The sequence below is a fragment of the Myotis lucifugus genome, unplaced genomic scaffold, assembly GCF_000147115.1.
Source record: "Myotis lucifugus unplaced genomic scaffold, Myoluc2.0 scaffold_192, whole genome shotgun sequence".
Lineage (NCBI taxonomy): Eukaryota > Metazoa > Chordata > Mammalia > Chiroptera > Vespertilionidae > Myotis > Myotis lucifugus.
In genome coordinates this window covers 195,568-223,260 of record NW_005871240.1, presented here as the reverse complement: position 1 = coordinate 223,260, position 27,693 = coordinate 195,568, and the positions used below count along the sequence as shown (strand labels likewise).

General features: G+C 39.2%; 1 pseudogene; it reads left to right on the top strand.

Moving 5' to 3' along the window:
- The first annotated feature begins 573 nt into the window (after positions 1-573).
- On the top strand, positions 574-27,666 carry LOC102423109 (annotated as a pseudogene).
- The last annotated feature ends 27 nt before the right edge of the window (positions 27,667-27,693 follow it).

The following is a 27,693-nucleotide window of genomic DNA, read 5'->3' as shown; positions in this document are numbered from 1 at the left end:
AGAGAACTCTGTTAGAGAGTTCATAGAGAGAATACTGGAGTGGTAGTTACTCTGGGCAGTCTAAGGTGGGCACCATGTATGCACAGCTGCTACAAGCAACTGGACAAACAGACACACTCACCATGACCCATGTGGACAACCCTGTTTTGTTTCATATACATAAATCTTCACCAGTGTCAGCATGTTTGGAAGAAAGCTGATAGATGCAGAAAGATACTTCTGACTTAGAAGAGACAAAAAGAATAATTTACTTTTACTTAAAAGACACTGATTCCGACTTAAATAGGAAGTGGAACAGTTTAGTTCAAAGGTGAACTTTAAGGAGAGTCCATCTTGGCTTAACTTGTGTTGCTGGTACAATCAAAAGCTGCCTAAGAGTTCTCTGAAGTTGGGAAACAGGCTCTAATCATTAGAATGCAGACCTTAGGTTGCAAGTTAAGAAAATATTTGTCTTTTAATCAACAAAGATCAATTGAATTTTACAGGCTGTTAGAGGAAGCCTATCAGAGACCATTTGGCCATTTGCCTGTCGACCTTATGGTGACCTTTTGTCATTTTTAGAAGACCTGGGTCATGAACCTGAGCAGCGGACCACCAGGACTAATTCTTCCCAGGAGCTTGACACCATCAGGGTATAGCTGACCTCAAGGCCTAAATTGACATCACCAGGTCTCAAGATACATTTCATAAAGAGCTCACCCTGCAGGACTTCAATCAGGAAGCGCTGTTGTCAACTGCATCCCTAGTGTGGCACCTTTAGTTTTTCACTGACCATAAAACTCTGAAAGGGCTGTGTGGACTCTAGCTGCATCTCTCCTCAGCTTGCCTTGTGGATGAGTGCCCTCCTGTACACATGCCTGTTATTGCAGCTGGTGTAAATGACACCAGGACTTTTTTTATGAGTCCATCTTCCCAGTGAGAATTATCGTTCTTTAGGGGAATGTGTGTATAACCTTTATTGAGATGAAGTATTCTAACACCAGACTTCCACATTAAAAAATAAAAATACTTATTGAAAGAAGGATGAAAAAGAGTGAGGGAAGGAAAGAGGTAAGGAAAAAATACAGAATTATAACTAATAACAATTGTTACCATTTATTTTTTAAATATATTTTTATTGATTTCAAAGAGGAAGGGAGAGACAGAGAGATTGAAACATCAATGATGAGAGAGAATCATTGATCAGCTGCCTCCTGCACAATCCCTGTTGGAGATTGAGCCCACAACCCGGGCATGTGCCCAGACCAGGAATCGAACCATGACCTCCTGGTTTATAGGTAGACGCTCAACCACTGAGCCATGCCAGCCAGACTGTCACCATACAATAGGAATGTTCTTATTTTAGAAATATTTTTATCATGCAAGTCTCAGAGAAACTGTAAGATATTTTTATCTTTGTCTTGCAGTGGAAAATTGAGCTCAAGAGTTAAACTTTCCTCAACTCACAGAAAGGAAAAGTGGTAAAATCCACATCTGAAGTCACTTTTGACTAACTTCAAATCCTGTGTTCTTATCTACCAAGCTCAGAAAACACCAGAGCCTAGAGAATTTGATAATCTTACCTAATCCCGTAACTAGTTAGTAGGAGGGTAATGGAAGACTGGATCTAGCACTTAGAAGCTCTTTGAAGGCAAGTGACAGAACCGCTTCTAGGTACTTGGCCATAAGCATTTTGCTGTAGATATCTTTGCCAAAAGCATTTTTGCTGCATAACTAATTGGCCATAAGGCAAGTTTGCTATAAAAAAGATAAAATCACAACATATAAAAGATGGATATTTAAAAGGACATAATGAAACATGAAAAAATAAATAAACAAAATTAAGGAGGATTTATTGTGAAACACAAAATTTCTCAATATATATGATGTGTGTAGATTCATGGAAATACTACAAAAATAACTGATTTGATTTTGTGGATTATATCTAAGAACTTTTCTTCATTCTATGGGAAATGTGAATTCAACTCTGCACACTCAAAGAAGTCCCTTTGCCTCTCTTTATCCTCCCAATGTTGTATGGTCCAAAATAAAAAACCAACTCCTGGGGCCAATCATAGTCACCAGGAAGAAATGCTAACTATTTTAAGACCACACCACATCTACTCATCACTGTATAGAGCATTATTATTATTATTTTTTGGTTTTCACTGTATAGACCATTATGAGAGCTAGCTTGCTAAGATTTTAGATTTATATTTAATATGATATATGATATGATTAATATAACATAATTGCAAGAACTTCATAAGTGGAAAAAACTAAAGTGACAATTAGCTTTAGTATATTAAGTCTGCTGAAGACAATTGATTTGTAAATGGAGAAATGAAGCCAGATAAGCAAACAAAATAAACAGTCAACCAGTTATTTTATCTTTTGTAAGGTGGTTGGTTGATTTGTCAATGAAGAGATGAAGCCAAACAAACAAACAACGTTAACAAATTTTTTATCTTTTTTAATTGAATTTATTGATGTAACATTGATTACTTAAATTACATAGGTCTCAGGTATACAATTCTATAATACATCATATGTATGCATATTTTATTGTGTGTTCACCATTTCAAGTCAAGTTTCCTTCCATCACCATTTGCCACCTCTTTACCCTCTCCTATCTCTCCCTACCCTTCTTTCCCTATAATAGTCACCATACTGTTGTCTGTTGTCTTTTTAAAGGCAAAATTGCCTTGCAGCCAATTAGTTATGCTGCAAAAATGTTGCAGCAAAAATGCTTGCAGCAAAGATGCTATAGCAAAAAATGAAAATACAGATGCAGACAGAAACCATATCAACTTCAGTTTGAATGTTTTACTGATCACAAGAAAAAGACTGTGTCTGGGCCTCAGGAACCATTGGAATCTGCAGACTAAACCCAGAGCTAAGAAAGTAACTGGGAGCGTTCACCTCACTTCTTGATTCCTCTGAACATCAGCTTCATACCTCCTGGCAGATGAGCATTTTCTGCTTCTCAGTTAAATGATGAAAAAATAGCTGCTCATAGTCCCCGAACATAATGACTCAAACACACCCACACAAGGAACCTTAGCTCAGTCCCAATCCAGAGCTAACCTGTTGTATGATTCTATTATAGGACATCATACTGGAAAAGGCAAACTATAAGAACAGAAATAAAATCAGTTCTGGTAATTGGGGGAGGGGATTGACTACAAAGGTTCATAAACAATTTTTTTGGAAATGCTTTATATTATGATTACTAGGGTCCCAGTGCATGAATTTGTGCACCTTGAAAGGAACTGTGGGCTATGAGGTTGCGGTGGGCACAAGGGCAGGTCTCTGCCCATCCTCCATTCCCCTGCTTGGCCCCTCCTGCTGCTGCCCCTGGTCTCCTGTCTGCTGGCAGCGCCACTCCTGCTGCCACCACTCCCAGTGCACTGACAGCACTGGCCCCGCTCGCACCTGCTGACAGCACAGAGCGATTGGAGCCGGCACCAGCAGTGAGTGCGAGTGGGGCCGGTGCCGTCAGCAGGTGTGAGCAGCGGCTGCTGCCCTGATCATCCCTGAGGAGCAGGTGGAGGTGCAAAAGCCCTGAGGGGTGATTAGGGCAGGCAGCCGCTGCTTACACCCACTGACAGCATTGAGTGATCGGGGCCGGCACCAGGTGCCAGCAGTGGGTGTGAGCAGGGCCGGCACTGGCAGCAGGTGTGAGCACTGGGCGGGACCGAGCCTCATGGGAACAAAGAATTTTCAGTAACCACCAGAGGCTCGCCCCAATGACAGCGACCAACACCCCGCCTTGGTCTGGTGCCCCCACTCACCTGCTCCACCCTCCCACCTTGGCCGATGCCCACCATGGTCCGTGTGTGCCCCCTGGTGGTCACCGCACGTCATAGCAACAGGTTGTTCGGTAGTTCAGTTTTTCAGTTATTCCAGCGTTCGATCTATTTATATATTAGGGTTTTATATATATATAGATGGTTGTGGGTGCATGACTTTATGTTTGTCAAAATTCATCAAACTATGTAACCCATAATGATGAATTATACTGTATCTAAATTATATCTCAAACTTGACTTTAAAAAAATAACAGGAATATATACTCATGGTACATCATAAATTCAGCACACAATGTGCTACTCTTTAAAGTCACAAAAATAGGTTTGACTTATATAGTAATATACCTAAATAATGGATGAAAACATTGCAGTTTTGTCCTTTTCTATGAAAATCCAGCATGCATATAGTCCCCCCCCACACACACACACACACACAAACACACAAGCCCAGGGAGCATCCCGGGAAATTCTAGAAAGATCTGGTTTCATATGACATTTAGAGATCTAATTGATCATAGCACATTCCCAACACTAAGTGCATTGCCATTTAATCGATGTGAGGTTACTGGAACCTTGTAAAATGAAAATAATCAATTCAATCATTGATTAAGTCATTCTGATCTTTCCTTTATAGAACATTTCTTCATTTACAATTTTCAAAGGAATAGGATTCTAAGGTTCTCCAGATGATAAGTTTAAAACTTGACCTAGACTTGTCAAAAGAGCAAAGTGAAGGCAATGAACAAAGTGAAGGGATCCAAAGATGAAGTAAAGGAATTCATAAGGAACTCCAATATAGGAGATGAAAATCTTATTCCATGAATAGAGAAGGCTCTTAGATTCATGGATGGTAGGCATTCACAGTTCATCTAAGACCTTACTGGGTTCCTCACATCCTAGGATCCAGCAGCTGTAGTTACAAAGGAGAGCTGCCCAGGTATACTGTGAAGAAGTACACGTTCTCAGTTGCATGACCCTCCAGGATCAATGCTTACCAACAGAAGTGCATTGCATATATGCATATGTGATTGATTTTCCTTGCTAGGTCAGGGAATATAGGACTCCTTATGAGAAGAACTGTAGTTTTCTATAGCCTTAGGATCACCTCAAAGGTTGGTTTTTCTAGGAAGTACTTGTCATCAGAATGAGGCACTGAAGGAAGTCCTCTGCCATAAGAAGAAAGAAGCTGGCATTGGTTACTGCATGCTTTATTGGGGCTACAGTCTTCCTCATTGTCAAGAGCCCATCCAGTGAGAAGATATCCAAACAAGAAATGAGCATCAGGTCTTCTTGCCCTGGCTCCCTGGGGCCCAGCTCCATGCCAGTCTTCCCAAGAGAGCCAGGCTGGAAACTGAGCATAGAAACAGGGGAAAGAATTGGACACTTGCAGCATACACGTCATAATTGTGTTTGTTCTCCCTCCAAAATAAACTTTTATGGTGTTAATTAGCACATATGACTTTTTTAAATCCTCACCCAAAGATATTTTTCCATTGATTTATAGAAAGAGTGGAAGGAAGGGAGAAGAGGAGAGAGAGAGAGAGAGAGAGAGAGAGAGAGAGAGAGAGAGAGAGAGAGAGAGACTGATTGGTTGCTTACTGCACATACCCCAACTGGGGCTGGGGAACTTCCAACTGAGGTATATTGAATCTGAGACCCTTCAGTCCTCAGGGTCTGATTCATGGATGCTAAGCATTCAGAGTTCATCTAAGACCTTACTGGGTTCCTCATATTGAACCAAACTTGTCAGGGCAGTGCATACAACTTTTTTAAAAGATTCTCTTATTGGCAAAATATAGAGAATTTTTTGAGTAATATGTAGGAGGTACAGGTGGTTTGAATTGGACCTGACAAGGGAACAGCATACTAATCCAAGGCGGTTCTTGAGACCAGTCACTGTTTCCTTTCACATGGGAAATGTGTTTTTGCACAATTATCCTTGTTCCCTTTGGTTCATTCCATTCTATTTTCTGTTCCCAAAGAATTGGTGTTCTCTATTTGTTCATGGGTTTTCTTCCCTCTTAACTTTAACATGACCTTTACTAATTCACTCTCATCTATAGTCAGTGATATGCAGTGATTAAGAGAAGAGGCTCTGGAATCACATAGACCTCAGTTTGAATCATTGCCCCACCAGTTATTACAGAGTCAAGTAACTTGCCTTCCCTGGGCCTGCACATTAAGAACAGTGTCTGGGTCATGGAGCTATTAAGGGGATTTAAAAGGTAGTCCATATAGTGTGCTAGATAGTGTCAGGCACATGGTAAGGACTCAATAAATATTACCTTTTATATCCTTACCACATCCCTTTAGCTTCTGTCTCCAGTTCTAATTTATAAATTCTCTGTGGCTCTCTGTTCAAATTCTTAAGAAATAAAATCAGATGGGCATAACTTGCCTACCAAAACACATAGCTACATGGATTAATGAGTATTCAGTCAGAAGTCCTCTTCTCAGTACCCCACCATAGCCTGCACATGAGTTTAGGTTACAAAACCTGTCTGTCAAAGTAGCAGAGACTATGGGGAAGCAGTTTCCTGAAGGAGAGGAAGGGCTGGTTGGTACTGCTCAGAATCTTAGAAAGTGTTTATAAGTACAGGCTTTTACAATATTGAACCAATATTTCTTTTTATCAGAAATGACAGTAGTAAATACTTATTATTGCTTTTTATGAGTTTAGCTGATAGTGTACATCTGTGTTTTTCTTAAGCCTATTTACTTTGAGAATTTCTGTTGTAGTTTGATTACAATCATCAACATAAGATAATAATTAAAAGGCAATTCTATAAATTGAGAGAGAGAGAGAGAGAGAGAGAGAGAGAGAGAAGAGAGAAAGACTTATAATGAGAGATTTACAAAATAAAATTGTTTCCATGAAATTGTCTTCTTAGCAATTATCCTCTGACATGGCAGTAGGTAGAGTGAACCGAACTGTATATGCCATTGCCTGTGTGGTGTGCATCTTCCTGAAGGTTAATTAGCTTCACACTGTACAAAAAATCCACATAAACCTCCCAGAAATGGGTATGAGGAGCTCAAGTTCAAGTGAAACCAACTGTGCAGAGAGGTCTGTGGACCTAATGAGTATGTTATTTGAAGGCCAATTCCATGAAATTTGTGGGCTGAATAATTAAGGCAATAGTTACTCTGGCCCCTTGCCCTCTGATTCCTCCCCAATCTATAGATTTATAAATGAGCATCATCACTGATAGAAAATGAGATAGGGTTCTATGGCTCATTTATGTCTGTGTGTGTGTATGATTTTGCCATATACACAAACTCATCATAGTTACTAAGGCAGCAGAACATGTTCTACTTTCCAAGAATCAGAAGAATCAGTCATAGTCTGTCAGAAAACAACCATTTGCCAATAAACTCTTCCAGAAGCCTAACCTTTGTTTAATATGTTATTGATTTTCTAAACTGTTAGTATGCTTTATAATGGCAATAACCTATATGATACCACTCATTACATCAGTTAATGCCTAGTTTACTAGAACATTAACTTTTGCCACAGGTAATTAACTGACAAACTGATTATGTTGTGTGTGTGTGTGTGTGTGTGAGAGAGAGAGAGAGAGAGAGAGAGAGAGAGAGAGAGAGAGAGAGAGAAGAGAGAGAGAAAGACTTATAATGAGAGATTTCCAAGAGAACATTAGTCATCTGTCTTTAAATGACTTGTGGGAACTCAGCAATGAAGCCCAAACTGTTCTTATTCTTACTTTCTCCTATTAGAAGAAATGGGCAAGTACTATTCAAATGCGTGCACACACACACACACACACACACACACACACACACACAGATGTAGATCTTGGGACTAGGATAAGAATTCTAAACCAATGTAAGAACATTTTGTTGCTCCATCATTGGTGCAAGGTAAGATTCATGTTTATTACTTTACATGAAGGTAGCATGACATATGAGAAGTTCTTTGTATTTTATTATATTCTCAACTTAGTATTTTTTATGAGATAATATTACTTAACCTATCTGTACTCATATATATGAAGAAGATGCCTTGCTATCTTCATTTTTTAAAAAAGTTTAAAAACTAGTATTTGGAAAAAACAAGACTTCCAGAATGGTGGAGTAAAGAGATTGGCAAATCCTATACCTAACACACAATGGATGTAATGGTCAAAAAAAGTCATTTCAATATTATTTGAAAAATCAACCAAAAGCATACACTGTCAGAGAACCATTTGTTTATGTTCAAAACACTGCTGAAATTTATGCTTCAGGTACAAACAGTGTAAGTCTATGACATTTTCATCTGTACCTGCTCCCTTTCTTCCCCTGTCCCCTGCTGAGCTCATTTTGGATAATAATTCTAAGGTGGGCAAGTCATAATCATCAGGAACTTCATTACCAGTGCACGCTAACTTGATTTTGTAACCCACATGCAGGAACTTTGTCTGAAGCAGTAGCTATCTTGGTGGCAAACCATCTAGGAAGGCCACCATCATAGCTGTCTGAATTGTGATACCGGACAGAGCAATTTAACATTCAACCCAGCAGTTTCATTTCTAAGTATCTACCCCAAAGAGGTGAACACACAGACTTGTACACAAATGTTCATAGCAGCATTATATATGTACTAGAGGCCCAGTGCACAAAAATTTGTGCACTCGGTGGGGGGGGGGGGTCCCTCAGCCTGGCCTATGCCCTCTTGCAGTCTGGGACCCCTCAGAGGATTCCACCTGCTGTGGCTTAGGCCCGCTCCCTGGGGGACCAGGCCCAAGCTGGCAGTCAGACATCCCTTTGGCAGCCCAGCAGCCCTCGGGGGATCTCCACTTACCAGCAGGTAGCAGACATAAGCTGCAGTCGGACATCTTTAGTGCTGCTGAGGAGGCAGGAGAGGCTCCCACCACCACCTCTGTGCTGACAGCCATCAGCCTGGCTTGTGGCTGAGCAGAGCTCCCCCTGTGGGAGTGCACTGACCACCAGGGGGCAGCTCCTGCATTGAGCATCTGCCCCTTGGTGGTCAGTGTGTAGTGACCAGTCATTCCCAGTCGGTCTGCTGTTAGGGTCAATTTGCATATTACCCTTTTATTATATAGGATAGAGGCCTGGTGCACGGGTGGGGTCTGGCTGGTTTGCCCTGAAGGGTGTCCCGGATCAGGGTGGGGGTCCTGCTGGGGTGCCTGGCCAGCCTGGGTGAGGGGCTGATGGCTGTTTTCAGGCTGGTCAAGCCGCCCCAGTGGGGACCCTCACTCCATGGAGGTTTGGCCAGCCTGGGTGAGGGGCTGATGGCTGTTTTCAGGTTGGCCACACCCCCTTTAGGGTAGGGGGTCCCCACTGGGGTGCCTGGCCAGTCTGGGTGAGGGGCTGAGGGCCGTTTTCAGGCTGACCAAGCCTCCCCGGTGACAGAAGCTCCCAGGCTCTCCTTTTTTTCTTTTTTTTTTATTCTGGGATTTATTTACCTTCTATAATTGAAACTTTGTAGCCTTGAGTGGAGCTCAGAGCCAGCCAGGGCAGGTGGGAAGCTTGGCTTCCTCCATTGCCAGGGGCAACCCAAGCCTCCTGCTCGCTCCAACTCCGTGGCCATGGCTGGCTGAAAGCAGGTATCTGGGGTTTATTTATCTTCTATAATTGAAACTTTGTTGCCTTCAGTGGAGCTCAGAGCCACCTGCGGCAGGCGGGGAGCTTGACTTCCTCCATCACTAGAGCAACCAAGCCTCCTGCTCACTCCAGCTCCATGGCTGCTAGCCGCCATCTTGGTTGGGTTAATTTGCATATAGTTGCTCTGATTGGCTGGTGGGCATGGCTTAAGGTGTAGCAAAGGTATGGTCAATTTGCATGTTTGTCTTTTATTAGTGTAGATAATAGTAAAAAAATAAAATAACCCATATGTCTATCAATTGAAGAATAGAAAAAATGTGATATATACATAAAATCAAATATTATTCAGCAATGAAAAAGAATGAGCTACTGCTACATGCTACAACATGAATGAATCTTCAAGAAAATAGCTAAGTAAAAGACACCAATACCAAAGATCACATATTGTATGACTTCACTTACATAGAATGTCCAGAAAAGGCAAATCTATACAGACAGATAACAGATTAGTAATTGCCAAGGACTGGGGGTAAGGCTTTGGAGTGAACTGGAGTGGGCAAGTGGGATCATTTCAGATTGTGGTTATGGTTACACAACTCTATAATTAACTAAAAGACCTTTAATTGTATAATTAAAATGGGCGAATTGTATGGTATATAAATGTCCCTGAATAAAGCTGTTAAAATCAGTATATAAGATAGTATGAAGATATGAGTAAGAATACTAGCACTAACACAGAATAAGTATTAGCTCTATTATAATACCCTAACTTCTCTTAACATATGAAGCATCTTGAAATAGCATTGAAAGTAATTTCTACAAAGCACATCTCTTATTGCTTCATAATATACTAAAATAGAAAATTCTAAGAGCCTTATTACTTTCCCTGGTGTATCTTAAAAATTTTCCCATTTGGAAATGGTCTCATATATCATGATAATAATTTCAGATAATTATAAGAGAGTATGTTCTGAAATTACATGTGTTCTAATAAACTACATACAAGAAAAACATAAGAATTACCTCATGTTCCAGCAATTGAAAGAGAGAAAAATTATTGTTTGTAATTTGTTCTGGCATTAGATAATGCAATGCACTGAATATAAGAGTGAATACCATTACAGATACCAAGATCTTCTGAGGTTGATGTAATTGTCAATTTTTAAACTAATTAAAAAACTTAAGACCATTGTCCTTATGTTCCCTTACAGAGTTTCTTTGCTAGAGATTGATCAGAAGCTGTTTTATATTTTGTCAGAAAAACAGCAACTTAAGAAAATAGTCATTTTGTGCTGAAAAGATTTTTCCTAAAAAGTAAAAGATAAAGTTATCAACAATATGCTTTCTTCTTCTTTAAATTTAAAATGTTAGAAGGGCCATTTCCACATATGAAATTTATATAATACATATGTACTCACATATGTATGCATATAGATGCATATGTAACATATATGCATATATTTAAGTAAATTATATTTCATAATGTTAATAAGGATGTGGGAAATTTGATAATACCGTATGTTGCTAGTGACATTGCCAAATGGAAAATAATGTGTCCATGTTTATCTTGAAACATAAAAATCTTCATGCCCATGGCTAGTAATTCTTTTTGAGAGCCTGTCCAAATATCCTTTCACTTGGGTATCACTTCAATAGGTGCAGCCTCTTTGGGGTCAGGATACGTGTGGGTATGAGAAAGAACAATCTGACTCAAAGAATGTTAAATATTTGCTAATTTCAGAGTATCTGTCTGCATGATGACAAAAAATTAACAAAGACTAATGTAAATTAAATCTCTTTTCTCCTCTGACACTTCCTACAAAGCCCCCTAATTCAGCTTTATTGCCACATCAATCCATAGCCAATGTAAATTATTAGAGATATTACCAAAAGATCTTGGCAGACTGAATCTGGAATTGTGACCTTTGAGGCTAATGTAGAAACAATTGTCACTTCAGGTCCCATTTGGTAAGGTTTTACTGTTTTTAATGCTTTTGGTACCTTGTGACCTACAGTATCTGCCAATGAGCATGTGCAGAATCCTCATTTAAATCCCTGAAATTTTTATAGCTTTATACCAAACATATCATTTATGTGGCAGATTGGTAGATGAAACTCTTCCTGTAGAATCAGAATGAGGCCACAAAGGCTGAAAAGAGAACAGCAGTTGCCTGGTAACCACACTAAGTCAAGGGGCTGGCTCATCTATGCAGGATTTGTAAAGGGGTCACCCAAAGCTGGGTCTTATTGCATTGACAAATCACCAGTCTCCAGCTCAGATAAGAGGGTGAGATTAAAAGTCAATATAGTTAATCTCATTTTTGCTGGTTTGCTTTTATTTTCTTTTATAATTCCTACTGAAATATATCCAAAAGAGAAGGGCACATATTAATAAGTGTGTAGCTCAATAAAATTGTATGAACTAATTTACCCATAACACTAGCACCAAGTCAGGAACCAGAATACTACCAGCACCATAGATTCCTCCTTCAAGCTTTTTCTAGCCAGTCACTCCACTCTTCTTGACCTCCAATATAACAGAATAACTTGACCTAGGTTAAGGATTTTATATAAATGGTGTCAAGTGTATATCCTCTTATGCCTGGCTTCATCTACTCAATATTGTGTTTTTGATAGTTTAGTGTGTGCAGATGTAGAATGATCATCCTTAATGCTGTATAGCATTCCATTGTGTGAATATACCACCATTTATCTTTTCATTCTATTATTGATGAGCAATTGGACAATTTTTAATTTGGGTATATTACAAATACGGCTTCTACAAACATATATTTGTTGAACACATGTGTGCATGTCTGTTAGATATACTCCTAAAGAGTACAATTGCTACATCATAGAGAATAGATACATTCCACTGAAGTATATAATGCCTAGGCATTTTCCAGTCACTATATCAATTTATACTCCTACCAGTAGTATATGAGAATTCCAGTTGCTCCACTTCCTTCACTAACACTTAGTATTTTTGTTTTAATTTTAGCCACTCTGGTGGGTGTATGGGGTGGGTATACAGTAGTGAGAGGATTTTTTTTTCAAGAAAGGTTTAATTGTGCTATGCTTCACTTCCCCTAAACTCAAGTGAGAGGAGCTTTGGGAACTACAAGAAAACCTTAAAATGTGTTTGTAAGAGCTTGAGGAACAATAGGACATCTGACTCCTGCCTATGAATTCTATGAATATGCTAGGTATGGGAAGAATTCCCCCACCTACCCTTCTTTTGTTCTTATGGCCAGACCAATAATTAATAAAATTGAAACAAGACTGTATTAACAGGAGAAAAACAATTTAATACTTGAGCATGAGAGATCACAATATGATGTTCAGGTCATAAAATGAGGCTCAAAGAAATGATGGAACCATACATATTTTTATACTTTTTAAACAACACCAAAAAAAAAACCCACAAGAAATTTGTGAGAAATTGATAGGACAAAGAAAATTAGTGCTCATTAGGAAGGAATCAAAACAAGGTTTGGGCTTAGGTAGTAAATTAGTAAAGGCATAACAATGTTTGTTTATATAGGCTTTTTTAACTCTATATTTTATAACTCTTGTAATAAGGTTGTCTCTCAGCCCTTCAGGAGTAGGGAGTACACCTATCATGGAGACTTATCTTCTCCTTTTAGGGGGGCAAAGGAGAGTTATAGAGACCTTTCTGCTTGTATTGCTTCTCAGGTGATTTTAGTTCAAAATAATAATATGCCATTGTGTGGTATCTTGGGGCCAGTGTACTCTTGGCTCTGACAACTGATACTACTGCCCATTGCGATTGGCAGAATGGAGAGGGCTGCCCTGGGAGCAAGCTCCTCTTTCAACAAAGGTGAGGCAGAGGTGCAGATTTCCTGATATGACTTTGAAAAAGAGAGCTGATCTGGGTTTTCTCCAAATTCATTCCAATCTAGAGGATTGATTAGAGATACACAGGGACCCCAATTATTAACAGCTAAAAGTCCAGAGGCCAAGGCTGAAGTCCTGTACAGCTAGCCAGACAAAAGGCATTCACCTCACCAAGGAGTCGAAGTGGGAGACGTCCAACAGGAAAATTGCTAAGGATATCATAAATACACCGCATGGGAAGGAAAGAGGCATCATTGAACAAATATTATCACTAGAGTGTCCCAACACCAGATTTTAACTAACACAGCCACATTAGGGCAACTAAACTCTTACCCTTTTCACCATTGCCCTGGGGTCAGCCATGTAATAATTAGCAGTGGTTAAGAGAAGAAACTAGTTCCTGTCCTTTTCCTTCTGTAGGCTTCCAGTACTCAAGAAGGGGATGTGCTTAAGGAAGAGAAAAGTTTAACTCTGAATAAGATTGGCATTTGAAATAACACTAGAGTAGACTGGAGCTAAGTCATTATGAGATGAGATTGAACTTGTCAATGCTTTAAAGAGATTAATTGTTTTATTGTTTAAGAAGGACTAGAAAAACTGGAGAGCATATCAAGGATTTCATACAAGGGCAGAGAAAGAACTGATCTCCAGTAAGAATTAAAAGGAGGAGGATGAGAAAGCATAAGGAAGAATTCCATACAATATAGGTGATTGACTTAATGTTTAAAAAAATTCTGATAACCCCAAAGTTGATTTCCCTATGATAATCAGTCTCTGACCGATACAGTTTATAGGCAAGTAGTAAGCGGCGAGATGTTTAAAGTTAATGTGAAAATTGCTACAGCAGAAAAGGCATTTGACAAAATCCAACCCCCTTTCCTGATAAAAATTCTCAGCAAAGTGGGAATAGAGGAATCATACCTCAACATAATAAAAGCCTTACATGACAAACCTACAACAAATATCATAATAAATGGACAAAAACTAAAACCATTTTCCCTAAGAACAGGAACAAAACAGGGATGCCCACTTTCACCACTCTTGTTAGACATAGTACTAAAAGTGCTAGCCATGGTGATTAGACAAGAAGAAGAAATAAAAGGCATCCAAATTGGAAAAGAAGGAGTAAAATTTTCATTATTCACAGATGACATGATATTGTACTTAGAAAACCCTAAAGACTCCATCAAAAAACTGCTAGACTTAATAAATGAATTCGGCAATGTAGCAGGATATAAAACTAACACCCAGAGATATATGGCTTTTTTATACACCAATAATAAACTCACAGAAAGAGAAATTTTAAAAAAATCCCATTTACCATTGCAACACAAAAGTTAAGGTACCTAGGAATAAATTTAACCAATGAGGTAAAGGACCTGTACTCAGAAAATTACAGAATGCTGAAAAAGAGATAGAGGAAGAAATAAACAAATGGAAGAATATTCCGTGTTCATGAATTGTTAGAATCAACATCATTAAAATGTCCATCCTACCCAAAGCAATCTATAGGTTCAATGCAATCCCCATTAAAATACCAACGGCATACTTTAAAGATCTTGAAAAAACTCTCCAAAAATTCATCTGGAGTAAAAAAAAAAAAGACCCCAAATAGCTGCAGCAATCCTGAGAAAGAAGAACACAGTAGTAGGGATCTCAATACCAAATATCAAGCTATATTACGTAGCCACTGTTTTCAAAACTGTCTGGTACTGGCACAAGTACTAGACATATAGACCACTGGAACAGAACAGAGAACTCAGAAATCGACCTAAGCCATTATGCTCAATTAATATTTGACAAAGGAGGCAAAAGCATACAATAGAGTCAAGATAGTCTCTTCAAAAATGGTGTTGGGAAAAGTGGATGGGTGCATACAAAAAAAATGAAACTAGACCACCAACTTATACCATACACAAAAATAAACTCAAAATGGATAAAGGATTTAAACATAAGACAGGAAACCATAAAAATCTTAGAAGAAGCTATAGGCAGTAAAATATCAGACATTTGTCGTAACAATATCTTTACGGATACAGCTCCTATGGCAATGGAAACTAAGGAGAAAATAAACAAATGGGACTACACCAAAATAAAAAGCTCTGTGCAGCAAAAGAAACTATCAACAAAACAATAAGAGAACCCACTGCATGGGAGAACATATTTGCCAATATTATCTCCAATAAGGGTTTAATCTCCAAAATTTATAGGGAACTCCTACAACTTAACAAAAGGAACATAAACAATCCAATACAAAAAAATGGGCAAAGGACCTAAATAGACACCTTTCGAAAGAGGACATACAGAAGGCCAAGAGACATATGAAAACATGCTCAAAGTCACTAATCATCTGAGAGATGCAAATCAAAATAACAATGAGGTACCATCTCACACCTGTCAGAATGGCTATCATCAACAAATCAACAAACAAGTGCTGGAGAGGATGTGGAGAAAAAGGAACCCTCTTGCACTGCTGGTGGGAATGCAGACTGGTGCAACCACTGTGGAAAACAGTATCGTATTCCCTCAAAAAATTAAAAATGGAACTTCTATTTGACCCAGTAATCCCACTTCTAGGAATCTATCCCAAGAAAACAGAAACACCAATCAGCAGCACAATTTACAATAGCTAAGATTTGGAAACAGCCTCAGTGCCCATCAGCAGACGAGTGGATTAGAAAACTGGTACATCCACACAATGGAATTCTATGCTGCTGTAAAAAAGAAGGAATTCTTACCATTTGCAGCAGCATGGATGGAACTGGAGAGCATTATGCTAAGTGAAATAAGCCAGTCGGATAAAGATAAATAGTAGTATCACATGATCTCACTCATCTGTGGAATATAATGAACAACATAAACTGATGATAAGAAACAGAACCAGATTCATAGAAGCATCAAATAGACTGTCCAACCTATGAGGAAGGTGGGTGGGGAGCAGGGGTGAGGGAGGAAGAGATCAACCAAAGGACTTGTATGCATGCATCTGAGCATAACCAATGGACACAAACTGGGGGGGCGGGGGTGAGGGTGTGTGCTGAGGGTTGGGGGCAGCTGTGGGGAGGTCAATGGGGGGGAAGGAGACTTACATAATATATTAAACAATAAAGAAATCCTATCTAATAAAGAGAGAATATGCTAATTGACCCTCACTCAGTCATAAAGATGGCAGCACCCATAGCCAATAAGGAGGGAATATGCTAATTGACTGTCCTGCCCTCAAAGATGGCGGCGCCCACAGCCAAAAGATGGCTGGCAGGGCTGGACAGTTGTGGACGATCTGGCCAGCAGGGGAGGGCAGTTGGGGTGACCAGGCCAGTAGGGAAGGGCAGTTGGGGGCAATCAGGCTGGCAGGGGAGCAATTAGCTGTCAATCAGGCTGGCAGGGGAATGGTTAGGGGGTGATCAGGCTGGCATGCAGAGTGGTTAGGGACGATCAGGCAGGCAAGCAGATGAGCGGTTAGGAGCCAGCGGTCCCATATTGTGAGAGGGACATTTGACTGCCGGTGTAGGCCCGATCCTACAGGGGTCCCCCAAGGGATCCCAGATTGGAGAGGGTGAAGGCTGGGCTGAGGGACACTCCCCCCAGTGCACAAATTTTGTGAACCAGGCTTCTATTTGAATAGAATCAAACAAACAAATAAACAAACAAACAAAAATCACTACTAGACTTAATACATGAATTCTCCCATGTAGCAGGATAGAAAATCATCTATCAGAAATCTATGGCATTTTTATATACCAATAATGACTTCTCACAAAGAGAAACTAAAAAACAATCCCATTTACCACTGCAACAAAAAATTAAGATACTTAGGAATAAACTTAAGTAAGGAGGTAAAAGACCTGTACTCATAACACTACAGGATGTGATAGAGGAAGATATAAAGAAGTGGAAGAATATACCATGTTCATGGATTGGTAGAATCAACATCATCAAAATGTCCATACTACCCAAAAGAATCTATAGATTCAATACAATCCCTATTAAAATACCAATGGGGCCCCACCTGTGTGGCTCAGTGGTTGAGCAACTACCTATGAACTGGGAATTCACAGTTGGTTTCCCGGTCAGAGCACATGCCCAGTTTGCGGGCTCAATCCCTTGTGTGGGACTTGCAGGAGGCAGCCAATCAATGATTCTCTCTCATCATTGATGTTTCTATCTCTCTTTCCCTCTCCCTTCCTCTCTGAAATTTTATATATATATATATATATATATATATATATATATATATGTATATTACCCACAGCATATTTTCACAGATCCTAGAACAAGCACAACAAAAATTTATACGGAACCAAAAAGACCCCCAATAGCCACAACAATCTTGAAAATGAAGAACAAAGCAAAGTTGGAGGAATCAAAATATTAGATATCAAGTTATACTACAAAGCCACTGTACTCAAAACAGCCTGGTACTGGCACAAGAACAGGAATATAATTCAATAGAACAGAACAGAGACCCAAGAAATTGACCCAAGCCATTATGCCCAATTAATATTTGACAATGGGGGCAAGAGCATACAATGGAGTAAAGATAGTCTTTTCAATAAATGGTGTCAGGAAAATTGAACAGGTAGATACAAAAAAGTGAAACTAGACCACCAACCTACACCATACACAAGAATAAACTAAAAATGGATAAAAAATTAAATGTAAGTCATGAAACTATAAAAATGTTAGAAGAAACCATAAGCAGCAAAATGTTAGATATCTCTTGTAGCAATATATTTATGGATACATCTAGGGCAAAGCAACTAAGGAGAAAATAAACAAATGGGACTGCATCAAAATAAAAAGCTTCTGTACAGTAAAAGAAACTATCAACAAAATGAAAAGAGAGCCCACTGCATGGGACACATATTTTCCAATGATACATCCAATAAGGAGTTAATTTCCAAAATATATAAGGAACTCATACAACTTAATGAAAGGGATACATATAACTCAATTTAAAAATGGGCAAAAGACCTAAATAGACATTTCTCCAAAGTGGACACAGAGATGGCCAAAAGACATGAAAAAATTATCAAAGTCACTAATCATCAAAGAGATGCAAAGTAAAATGACAATGAGGTATCACCTCACACCTGTCAGAATGGCTATCATCAACAATCCAACTCCAACAAATGACAAGTGCTGGTGAGGTTGCGGAGAATAGGGAACCCTAGTACACTGCTGTTGCGAGTGCAGACTGGTGCAGCCAATATGGAAAACAGTATAAAGTTTCCTCAAAAACTTAAATATGGAACTGCCTTTTGACCTAGTGATCCCACTTCTAGGAATATATCCTAAAAAATCAGAAACATCAATCAGAAAAATATATGCACCCCTATATTCATAGCAGTACAATTTATAGCTAATATTTGGAAACAACTCAAGTGCCCATCAGCAGGTGGGTGGATAAAAAAGCTTACATTTGCACAATGGAATGCAATGCAGCTGTAAAAAGGAAAGAACTCTTACCATTTGCAACAGCATGGAGGGACCTGGAGAGTCTTATGCTAAGCTAAATAAATCAGTCAGAGAAAGATAAGTATCACATGATCTCACTCATATGTGGAATCTAACAAACAAAATAGATTGATGAATAACATAAATCCAGAGACATGGAAGCATCATACAGAATGATGAATTACAGAGGAAAGGCAGCATTGGGAGCATTTCAATGGGAGGGGGAGACTTTGTTTCTGCTATTATGATAGAGAGTAAGAAGAAAGAGGGTTTTAAGTTGTGTTTATTGTCAAAAAGTATAAACATCCATAGCCATTTCTTTAGAGACTAAGGTATAAAAATGAAATGGTTTTCCAATTGGTTTTCAATGGTCAATTGTGATGGTTTTTTCTTTTTCATCTAATGCAGGGGTGAGGGCTGGGAGGGGTGTGATTAACAGGGAAACTTATATGCATATATGCATAACCCATGGACACAGATAATAGAGTGGTAAAGGCCTGGGAGGGGCAGTAATTGGATGCAGGGAGTCAATGGGGAAAAAACACAAACAATGGGGACATCTGTAATTCTTACAACAATAGGAAAAAATATACAAATAATTAAATATATTAAAATAAAAACCAAAAAAATTAAAAGTAGTTTAACAGTTTTGAGTACATGAAACAATTTATTCTTGTATTATTTTTATTAATTATTGTATTATTTCCATATGAACTACTGTACACCTACTTTTGCCAACCTCTGTATGAGTAACTATATCGTAGTTTCAATTGATTTTTAATTAAATTTACATAATTTAAGAAAGTAGTTACACACATCCTATATAATAAAAGCCTAATGTGCTAAGTGTCCAATCGTTCATTAGACCATTCGACCAGTTGCTACAACATGCACTGACCACCAGGGGACAGATGCTCCCACCGGTAGGTTAGCTTGCTGCTGGGGTCTTGCTGATTGGGACTGGGTGAGATGGGCCAAACACACCCTGTAGCCCTCCCTCAGTCCCTCCCCAACCCTGATTATGCACTCATGGGGGTCCCTCAGCCTGGCCTGAGCCCTCTCACAATCTGGGACCCCTCAGAGGATGTCAGAGAGTCAGTTTCAGCCTGATCCCCACAGGCCAGGCCAAGGGACCCCACTGATGCACGAATTCATGCACCAGGCCTCTAGTATTACAATAAAGAGACAATGATAGAGGCTGCTATTTGTTAAAAATTAGTTTTACACATTACAGCAAAAATACACCATATTAACTTCATTCTAATAGAACATTTCCTACAGCCCTTGCCTCCCTTTTGGTACAGCTTTGCATTTTTCTAACAGCTGGGAGTATATAAATTTAAATTTGGTCTATGTTTGGTCTATTCCCCGTGTATATTTCCTTCCTTGCAAAACTGTTGTGGCTCCTTTTAAATTTGAATTATTAAGGTAATTCAGACGAAGTTATGCTGCAACCAATCTTAGCTCTTAATAGCTTATTCACGTGTGTTGATACATGAAATGGGCTTTATTTTGTATTTTAGGAAATTGACTAGTACATTGTGGCTTTCTATTCTGGAAGTGTAATGTGTTAGCTAGAAATAGCCCAAAGCATTAAAGAAATAAATGTAAAGCACAATTGGTCGGACCCACTGGAGTTTTTCATCATGTCCATTCCTAATATTCCAGGAAAAGCAACAAACTTCATCTTTGCTTTCTATGAAATAAAAAATTCTGGCCTTGATTATTACCCATTCTTAACTATACTCTTAGTGTATTCAGACATACTACATTCAGTGGAACTTCCCCTGTAAATCAATGAAATAGGTCCCAATCAAAAAATACTTCATACTATTTTTAGAATTTGTTTTCAGAGGGATTCCTATAATCTTAAACCGGTTCTTAGTTTTCTGCAATATATAAAATTTTGGTTTTTCTTTCTGCTGTCACATTGATGAAAATTATAAATAAATGTGGTTACAATAGCCCAAGGAATCTTCCTTAATAACACGAATAACAGAAAACAATGGAATAAACCCTCTAAATTTGATTTGTATTCAACATATACCTGAAGTGGAGAGAGATGGCTTGGGCTGGAGGATGTAGTTAAGTAAAAAGTATTCACAATCTCCTCCCCTGTTCAACTCTTTGCCTGCAATTCTGGGGCCTTTGATTGGGCAGAATTGGAGAAGTGGTCAAGATAAAGGGTGATAAAAGATGAATACATTTGAACTATATTGGAAACAGCAGAGAGTAAGTGGTGAAGACAGCATGGATTTGACTATAAGTAGGTTTGGGGTTTGGGGAGTTTGGGAGCATTTCAATGGAAGGGGAAAAGACTGTTTCTGCTGCCATGCATAGCATATTGTGATAGAGTAAGAAGAAAGAAGGTTTTAAGTTGTATTAATTGTCAAAAAGTATAAACATCCATCGCCATTTCTTCAAAGACTAAGGCATGAAAATGAAATGATTTTCCAATTGGTTTTGGATGGTCAATTGTTTGTTTTTTGGTGTTTTTTTTTTCATCTAATGCAGCACTGTATACATTTAGCATACCATATCCCTAATCCTGACACAGTAATTACTATTGTACTCATTTTACAGATGAGAGAACTGGGGTTCAGAAATGTTAATTGGCTTGTTCAAAGCCCCACAGTTACTAAGTATACCTGCTGGAGATTTTAACCTGATATGTATGAATCCAAAATCTATTTTCCATTCTAACATGCTGCTTCCCTACGCATTTTTCCTTCTGGGCAGAAAAAGTAAAGCAAGCATTAGGAGGAAAGAATTATGGAACTTTCCCTTTTATCATTCTGCTGCCAACATAAATATTCCCTCCCTAAACTTATTTTAAATTGAAAGAGGAGTGCTATTAAATAATAGTACATAATTGAAAGGAAAAAGCAGACAATTATCTGGTTCAATTGAATTTTGTTTGACTTATTTCTACAGCTAGACATTGCTTTTAGTGTGGGTGGCAGAATATACATTTAGAAACAAGGAATCAGTGGCTTGTGATAATGATACATAATAGGCATTCTCCTTTTCACACAAATCACAGACAAATGTGTGTTCCCAAAGACCCAAAGATTCATACAGAAATGAGAAAGAAAAAAACCAGTACTGAAGGTCCAGTTCTCTAAATAAAAGGGGAATATCACAGAAACATGAGGCAGTGATGCTTCATTGATCATTTGTCTACCTGGGATACTGTCAGTAATATTCAGGTTCAATCCTCTTTCTTATCAGAATGTTTGTCTGGCAGTGTCCTTACAGATTATCTATTTCTGCTGAATAACTTGCAGCAGGGCTGATAATCAAGAGAGAAAAGAAGCTGCCTTTGGAGATGAAAATTGTTTTCCAGTGACTGATTGTGCTAATCAATCTTCTACAAAGGAAATCAGGAGTAAAAGATGGCCAATAATTGCAAAACAGTGGTGTACACATGAAGAAAAATAATTGATGCACAAAGCACAGGAAAGCAACTCTTGAGAAAATGTTGCAGAGTTGGCTATTTTAAAAGTATACATGTTGGAAAGCAGTTTTTTACAATTTAACACCTAAGTCTTACTTTCAGTATGTGGGTAAAGGACTATGCCTACTTTACTCTGGTATTATAGTATTTGACAACACTTCATAATTTGTAACCTGGGATTTCTTGTTAGGAATCTGAAAACTCATTGAAAGTTATAAAAATTATCAAGATTGCTGACATAGGGATTGCATTTGCCTCTGATCATAATTTTCTGGTATGATAATCACAACTGAATTTATGGCAGACAATCTTTAATTCTAACGATTCGCAACTGTCAGTGCAGCTCAAGAAATAATCCCTAGTGTTTCAGTCTTTGTTTACAGTTTGCTTGTAAATTCACTGTGCTATCGCAAGTATAAAATCTGATGTAATATTGACTCTACAGTTATTTCTATGCAGATATTATCAGGTACAATCTAAAACTTATACTCCTCCCTATAAAAAAATATGGACTTTTTTTCCAATCTGTTGTGAACTTAACACAATTTTTTAGGATTGTCTAACTTGAGACAACTACATAAGAGATCCAGAATCATATGTGAGTAAAATATGTTAGATAAAGCCTGAAATTTTGGAAATCAATTTTGGCTGCTTAAAAGTGATTTTTCTTCCAATCTAAGAGAACATCAACTGTAAGACTTTTTAAAACAATTAAGGGCCCTAGCTTGTTTGGCTCAGTGGATAGAGCATTGGCCTGTGGACTGAAGGGTCCGGGGTTTGATTCTGGTCAGGGGCACATGCCTGGGTTGTGGGCTCATTTCCCAGTGGGGGGCATGCAGGAGTCAGCCAATCAATGTTGCTCTCTCATCATTGATGTTTCTATCTCTCTCTCTCCCTCTCCATTCCTCTCTGAAGTCAATAAAAATATATCTAAAAAATAAAATAAAACAATTAAGGAAAAAATATGTCACAAATTAAATTATAATATACTAGTGACCTGGTGCACAAAATTCATGCACATTAAAAGGGAATTAATTAGAGGAAATATTTTAATATTGCTATTTGCCCTTTCTCTATAATAGAAGTGTCAGAGATGAAAGAAAATTAGTAAAATGTATATGAAAATCTTCCTCCTGTCAGAGTCTGGGGCATTCCAGGGGAACCAGAGTCAAGTCCCCACCCACCCATGTGTGCCTTGAAATCACGTGAGACCCAGACCCGGCCAGCCCCACCCCCATTGGGCTAGATCCAACCCAGCCAGCCTGGAGGGCGTGGCCTGAGGTCCCCCAGCTCGGGCCAGGGTGTGTGCCTTGAGGTCCCCTGGCCCAGGCCAGGGGGTGCAGCCTGAGGTCCCCCATCAAGCCCTGCCAGGCGGGGGGCACAGACTCAGGTCCCCTGGCCAGGGGCAGGGTGTGTGGCCAGAGGTCCTCTGGCCAGGGCCTGGGCAGGGGGCATGCCTTGAGGACCCCGTCAAGCCCCACGGGTTGGGGGCATGGCCTGAGGTCCCCCATCAAGCCCTGCCAGGCAGGGGGTACAGTCTCAGGTCTGCTGGCCCGGGACGGGGTGTGTAGCCAGAGGTCCCCTAGCCTGGGGCCAAGGCAGGGGGCATGCCTTGAGGTCCTCTTCAAGCCCCATGGGTTGGGGGTGTGCCCTGAGGTCCCCTGTCAAGCCCCGCTGGGCGGAGAGCATGGCCTGAGGTTCCCTGTCAAGCCCCACCAGGCAGGGGGTGCGGCCTCAGGTCCCTGCTAATTGCTCGTTAAGGCTCGTTAGGGGAACTCAGCCTCTGCTGTGGGTGCAGCCATCTTGTGTTACAGAATCCCTGCCTCCTCTGTGGTCACAACCATTTTGACTATTATAGTGTGACGGTCTATTTGCATATTCCCTCTTTATTAGATAAGACTAGAGAACTGATGCACGAAATTCGTGCATGGGTAGGGTCCCTAGGCCTGGCCGGTGATCAGGGCTGATCTGTGGGGTGTCCAGCAGGGCAATGGAGAGGCCCTCACTGGCACCCACATTGGGTGGCCTGGCACCACCTGCTCACCGACCCTGCCCCCCGCTGCCACCGGTGTTTGCCTCTCTCTGTGGGGCTACTGGCAGGGCAATCGGGGGGGGGTACCTGCTGGCCTCTGCCTTGGCTGGCCTGGGGCCTGCAGGCTGGGGGCAGCTCCTGCGTTGAGCATCTGCCCCCTGGTGGTCAGTGTATGTCATAGCGACCGGTCATTCCACCAGTCATTCAGCTGTACAGTTAATTTGCATATTAGGCTTTTATTATATAGGATCGTGTTAATGAAAGTCCTGCATGATCTGGTCACACCAACCTCTTTTTTTTTTTTTTTTGATGTCTGCTCTTCCAAACGGCAACATCTCTTCATGATGGGAATCTCTCTAAGATCTCATGAAGCACTGTTATATTTCTTTGCATAAAATCATGAATTCATGTCCATGCCCCCAATGATAAGTATTTGCATTAATACTACTACATTTATGCCCTACTGCTGTATTTTCATGCCCAAGTAATTCTATATTTCAAACCAAATGATACTGTAATTACTGATAAGATTATAAAGCAATTAAACTCAATATGTTTAGTAACAGAACTCAATGGAAATGAAATTAAAAGCTATTACCAAGAATGCACATGGGCACGCAATGGCAAGTATAACATAACCACTAGCTAGACGATGGTTTTTATAAGATGCAGACACATCCTGATTTCAGAAAAGTTAAAATGTGAGAAGTGTGCATCTTAGGATTTATGAAATACAGTAATATATTGCAAGGTAAAACTTTAGAGGTAAAGTTGTCTAATTTCTTCATTTTTCACAGTAGCTCCATGAGGACTAATGAATTAAGAAAAGCTGTTACAGACGGTGATGAAAACTAGTCAACAATCTTAATTTTTACGGAAACATACTCTGTTAGTTCCTATTTTGATGATCTGCCCTTTTTGAATGATTTATTACTTTGTGATTTTCTTGTGATTGAAGACTGATGTACCTAATCATTTTATCAATTACTGATCATTGGAAATACTACATAAGTTGCTTATATTCCTTATAAAATGAACCTACTTGGCAATATAAGATGTTCTCAACCCATTGCGTAATTTCAATATCTTATTTACTTAAAAAAATATCCTTGATTAATCTTTCTAAAATTACACTTTCATTCTACCAAAGTAAATGTCTTCTTTTTGTTTCCTACATCACTTGTAGATTTCTCTATCCAATTAAAAAATAGTTTTATTGATTTCAGAGAGGAAGGAAGAGGGATAGAGAAATAGAAACATCAATGATGAGAGAGAATCATTGATTGGCTGCCTCCTGCCCGCCCCTACTGGGGGGATCAAGCCCACAACCCAGACATGTGTCCTTGGCTGGAATTGAACCTGGGACCTTTTAGTCCACAGGCTGACACTCTATCCACTGAGCCAAACCAGCTAGGGTTCTATCCAAATTTTCAAGGCTTTTCATAATTTAGCCTTATCTAAATAACAATTTTATTTTCCTCTACTGGAAACCACATTATCCTGATTTTTTATTTGGTCATTATAATGACTACTCATAAAATGCCTATAGAACTATTGTTTAATCTCAAATTTTAATTTCTGTCCAAGGAATCTTCTGAAAATTAAATAACTTATTGCATTATTTGGCTTTGGCTAATAGCATACAATGTGTACCATATCTGGGCTTTGAGTGTTACTAACTCTTGAATGCATTTGATAGAACCAGAAAAAGAGGATCTAGAATATCAGTTTTGACTTCCTCACCTGGCTTTCAAGGTCCATTTTAAAGTTGGTTTAGGTGGTGTTTGGTAGACATTGTTACACATCAGGTGTGTGTAAAAGACTTCTCAAGCAGAATATTACCTTTTCCATTCTTTTCCCATGACAATATATCTTTGTCAGTAATGAAGCTTCTTCCTAAAACAAGAAACCAAATTTAAAATTCATTAAGTCAGCCGTCACTGAATACATTAAAATTATTACTATATAACACATGGTTGATAATAGCTTTTGGTAATTATGTCCCTCACACATCTACTCTGCCAAAAAAATGGAGCTCAAAAATATTGAACGACTAATGCAATACAAAAAATAAGAAACTTCGTAGTAAAAATAGACTAACTGTGCTACTCAGTTTGGCTCAGTAGATAGAGCATAGGCCTGCGGACTGAAGGGTCCTAGGTTAGATTCTGGTCAAGGACACATGCCCAGGTTTCAAGCTCAATCCCCAGTAAGGGGCCTGCAGGACGCAGCCCATCAATGATTCTCATCATTGATGTTTCTATTGTTCTCTCCCTCTCCCTTCCTCTCTGAAATCAATATATATTAGACTTACTAGTACCTGAATGTGTTTGTCATCATTTAGAAAGTATTCTGGATCAGTAGAAGTATGCTCAACTACAGTTCAAAGGACTAAGGAGAAATTATATGTTGTTTGAGTTGGTTTCATGGGCAGTAATTTCCTTTCAGCTTTTCTCTTCTATAACTTAATAGACTGTGGTCCTAAGGACAATCTTTTTTTTAAAATATATTTTATTGATTTTTTACAGAGAGGAAAGGAGAGAGATAGAGAGTCAGAAACATCGATGAGAGAGAAACATCAATCAGCTGCCTCCTGCACATCTCCCACTAGGGATGTGCCCGCAACCCAGGTACATGCCCCTGACCGGAATCGAACCTGGGACCCTTCAGTTCGCAGGCCGACGCTCCATCCACCGAGCCAAACCAGTTTCGGCCTAAGGACCATCTTTAACCTGAAAGCCATGATCACTTTGCCATAAAGATTAGTCAACCAGATATATGATATAAGCTGTACTTTTCATATAAAACTATACCATCCTTCATAAGTATAGATGTTATGATCCAATCACTACCTTTTATATAGTGAAACACACACACATATAAGCACCATGTAGATATGAGCTTTAGATTTATTATTAGCACAAGCTTTGCAAAATTGTTTCATAAATCAAATAATATATCAGAAAATAAATTTAATATTAAAAAAGAGAATTTAATTAACATGATGTGATAAAACCATCAGAAAATGTGGCCTCAAGCAATTTCTCAATATATATAAAACATTAAACATATTAATTTTTTAAAAGCATACCATGTGTCTCTTTCATCAGGAACCCGCCAACATGGGCTGCATTAACACCATGAAGAAGGCAGCCGGGTTATCATCGAGAATACTACATGCGCTTAAGCAACAACTTCCACACATGTGCGAGGAGATTGCCATTATCCCCACCAAGAAGCTTGAAACAAGATAGCGGGCTATGCCTTACATCTGATGAAGCTGATTCAGAGAGGCCCTCTGGGAGGCATCTCAATCAAGCTGCAAGAAGAGGAAAGAGAAAGGAGAAATGACTATGTTCCTGAAGTCAGCCCTGGATCAGGAGATCCTTGAAATTGATCCTGACACTAAGGAAATGTTGAAGCTCTTGGACTTTGGCAATCTGTCTAATCTGCAGGTCACTCAGCCTACAGTTGGGATGAATTTCAAAATACGTGGAGCCATTTGAATCTCTTGCTATACTGTAATATTCTCA